The sequence below is a fragment of the Vicia villosa genome, linkage group LG6 (genome assembly GCF_029867415.1).
Source record: "Vicia villosa cultivar HV-30 ecotype Madison, WI linkage group LG6, Vvil1.0, whole genome shotgun sequence".
Lineage (NCBI taxonomy): Eukaryota > Viridiplantae > Streptophyta > Magnoliopsida > Fabales > Fabaceae > Vicia > Vicia villosa.
The window spans coordinates 130661388-130665533 of record NC_081185.1 but is presented as its reverse complement, the minus strand read 5'-3'; the positions used below and the strand labels follow the sequence as shown (position 1 = coordinate 130665533).

General features: G+C 37.6%; 1 non-coding gene across 1 annotated transcript; it reads right to left on the bottom strand.

Annotated features, from left to right (window-relative positions):
* Positions 1–3793: 3793 nt before the first annotated feature.
* Positions 3794–3900, bottom strand: LOC131615340 (small nucleolar RNA R71). The gene has a single exon (XR_009287760.1). It is a non-coding gene; the product is annotated as a small nucleolar RNA R71 (small nucleolar RNA).
* Between the last annotated feature and the right edge of the window lie 246 nt (positions 3901–4146).

The window sequence follows — 4146 nt, the reverse complement described above, 5'->3', positions numbered from 1 at the left end:
CTTCTGATGAACTTCCATTGAATATAAACCCGAGATCATTATTCACTCACCATCGATCTTTATTTACTAATTACTAACAATTCCAAAATCGATGATATACTTGACAAGTTTCGAGATGGTCATCTTTTTAACAATTAACAATTGACTTTAATTTCCGGACTTTATTATATTGTTCTTTATATTTCTCGCTTTATGCTTCATTTTATCATTCATCATGTTTATGTTTCCGCTATTTTCCCTTTGTCCATTTGGACATGTGTTTATGTTTCCGCTATTTTCCCTTTGTCCATTTGGACGTGTGTTTATGTTTCCTCTATTTTCCTTTTGTCCATTTGGACGATATTTTATTTTTGTGCTAAAACATTAATAAATAACTTAAAAAGATAAAAAAAATACTTAAGGCTCTTTATGGACTATTGGTTACTATCCTGAGAAATTTGGAGACCTGGACTTTTTGGACTTAGCACCTCTGGACCTTGTTATCCTGTTGTTATTCTGTCTGGAAGTCCTTAGAGTTTACTCCAAGGCATTGGGTTGTTTGTTTGTGTATGCAGGTATTTCCTCGAAAGTCCTTGATGGTTAATTCCTAGGAATTGTGATAAGGAATTCATTTGTTCACAGCTGTTACTCTGCCCGATTTTCGTCAAGATTTTATATTGTAATCCAAAGGCTTGGTGAAAGTGGTGCTAAAGATAATCAGGTTCATCTGGATCCCCAAGTGGTACTATGTTAGTTTAGTGTTGGTAGTCCAAAGGATGGGAAATCTACCTTGACTCTTAATGTCAAGTGTTGGATTCTTATTTTGGTTAGATCGTTCTTTTCCTTAGCTTTTATTTTATGCTTTAGGCTAGTCCCTTCATCTCTTGCCCCATTCTTAGATTTTCAAAATCTTCTCCCTTTTTACAAAAATCTTCTTATTTTTGCAAAACTCTTTTAAAAATCTTTCTTAAAAAATATATTTTGCCCTTGTTGGCATTTCTTTCAAAGTTTAGACACAATTAATTATTGTAGTGAGTTGCGATACCCCAAGATTTTGACATCGATTGATATGATGGAATCTTTTCTACTTGAGAGAGCTAGTGGCATACTTGTTGATTTTATCCAAGTTGGAGCCCTTCTTTCATTTGTGATGCAAATAATCCATCTGTTCTCATGTTTAAGATCAATTGAAGGGGTTTTCATGTTGGCTGCATTATTGGTAAAACATACCTGGTTGATTTTGTATATGCAGGTTGCATATATGTGTGAAGCTAATACAAGTTTTGTAGTGAATGTCATGATCGATGTCATGACATCCGTGTGTGACAGCAGGAGCTGTTATTGTTTATTAACTTTGTTTCCTGATTTATCACTTTTATCAGTTTAGGAAACTTTTTATTGAGTGCTGATAACACGATTTTATATCGTATATTTAACCTAAAAACCATAGATATTTATAGCATTTTCCATTTATTATGTCAATTTATTATGATATTACGCGTGTATTTGCTTTGTTTCAGGTTTTACACTTCAATTCCGACTATTTGCGAAAAGGAAAGAAAATCGAGCTTAAATGACCAATATTTATGCTTAAAAGACGAAAAGGGTGCCGAAACTAAAGAGGGGTGCAATTAGGACCCAAAAGGCCCAAAAGAGACGAACCAGCCCACAAAGGAACAAAATTGCGTGGCCCAAACCTGCCCAGCAAGTGGAGACGCACGTCTCCACATCCTCCATGCCACGTCAGCAAAGGGAGACGCACGTCTCCATGTTCCTACATCTTCTCCACTTGAGACGCACGTCTCAAGTCACGTACCCAGTCTCCCTGAAGAATAGGAGACGCACGTCTCCAAGGCCCGGTCTGCAAAAAGTCCCGTTTTTCACGCAAAGCAACTGCAAAGCCTCACCTATAAATAGAGGCAGTCACTTCAGTCCAAAGTGTCCGATTTCCTGCCAACGAAGTGCTGCCGAAATTGTACCGCGAACTGCTTTTCTTTATTCTGTCTTCATTTAACCGTCTATTTTCTCACAACGATTTCTACACTGGAAATTGTTGTGAACTTTTCATAGATCTAGCCTTACGTTAGATTTATCGCTTTATTTTCCTTGTTTTTATTTTCTGCCATTTAAATTCCGAAGAACGATCCAGCCAACCTGTGGTGGAAGTTCGAGTACTTCAAGATTCAATTCAATCCAGATTTATTTTAATTCAGGTTTTTTTTATTTACCGCCTTATTTATATTATTTATTTGCATGATATATTATATGCCGTTTAATATGCTTATTATTATGAACCGAACCGATTTATGTATGTTTAATCGTATTAATATGTCTGGCTAAAATACTAAAGGGGTCGGTATGTAAAGTAAGTTAACCGTAGGGTCCGAAATAAATTGGCTTAAATTATGTTTTATTAATTATCACTTATTTTTGGTTTATATGTCTAGTTTAATTAGTAAGTCTTAAAACCGATAGAGCGAAAGTTTGAGGGATTAGGACGGTCCAAGGTTAAAATCAATAGAGCGAAAGTTTGAGATCTTTAACTGGATAGTAGACATAGGACATTAGTTTTAAGGATGGCGAAAGCGTATTAAAACTAATTGGAACTTATTTATTTTCAAAAATTGTTTTTACACTCGAGCGGGATGGCGAAAGCGTACGTTAGGGGTATTAGCTTGCTCCGAGTCAACAGAGCGAAAGTTTGAGATTAGGAGATTTAAATAGATAACAACCTCGTAAAATAGGCATTTTATTAATTACATTGTTTCCAAAAAGCTCTTCTAAAATCTAATGGGATGGCGAAAGCGTACATTAGGATTAGGATAGTAGTCTGACTCAACAGAGCGAAAGTTTGAGACGAGGATTTTTAATCAATTGGAATTAGTAAAGATTTTTAATTTAATTATGCAAAAACCAATGGACCTTCGGATTACCTTTAGTTAAACGAAATACATACTGACACCTGTCTTTTATTATTATTCTTTATTTTCTCACAATCACTTTCCCTTAGGAACAATCGAAAATTTTAGTACTCCTAGCTTTACATAGTAACCTTAGATAACGGTAGATCGATTCATAGTCCCTGTGGATTCGATATCTTTTAAAACTACACGACACGACTGTGCACTTGCAGTTATCATATTTATAGACACGTAAAGTCGCGATCAAGTTTTTGGCGCCGTTGCCGGGGACTATTTAAGTCGATATCGTAACTCACTGTTACACCGTAGAGACTAGGAAAGTTCTTCCCTTTCTTTTTGAACGATTGTATGCCAAATACTCGTTCACAAGGAGGAGACTTAATACAACGAATTAACGAGATCGAACGTTTCATTAACGTTAAACGTCGAGCTCGCAACCTTCCCGAAGTAGCAGAAATTCCGATTAATCAGGAATTGAATTTTACTGATCAAATCAATCAAATCACCCCGAAGTTAGAGATGGCTGCTATTCGTCCTCTTAGAGACTATGCCGCTCCTTCGCGCGCTGAACCGCATTCAAGTATCGCACCACCTGCGATTGAAGCGAACAATTTCGAGCTGAAACCTTCACTGGTCCAAGCTGTTCAACAGAATCAATTCTCTGGAAGCCCTGTAGACGACCCCAATCTCCATTTATCCGTGTTCGTGCAATACGCCGACACTATCAAAGCCAACACGTTAGTTCCGAAGCTATTCGATTACGCCTTTTCCCTTTCTCCTTGAGAGATAGAGCGAGAGCGTGGCTTCAATCCCTGCCTTCCAATTCCATAACTACGTGGGACGAATTGAAGAGAGTATTCTTAGCAAGATACTTTCCGCCTAGCAAAACTGCTATGCTTAGAGGTCAAATCAACGGATTTACCCAGAAAGATAACGAATCGCTTTTCGAAGCTTGGGAACGTTACAAGGACATGCTTAGAATATGTCCTCATCATGGACTCGAACCATGGCTGATCATCCATACCTTTTATGGTGGTCTCTTATATAACACTAAAATGACTATAGATGCCGCTGCTGGCGGAGCATTAATGGACAAACCCCATGATGAAGCATACAAACTCATAGAGAACATGGCACAAAACCATTACCAATGGGGAGGAGAACGCGCCGCTCTAGAGAAAGCCCAAACCAAAGGAGGAATGTACGAAATTAGTGGTATAGACCGCGTTAACGCTAAAGTAGACGC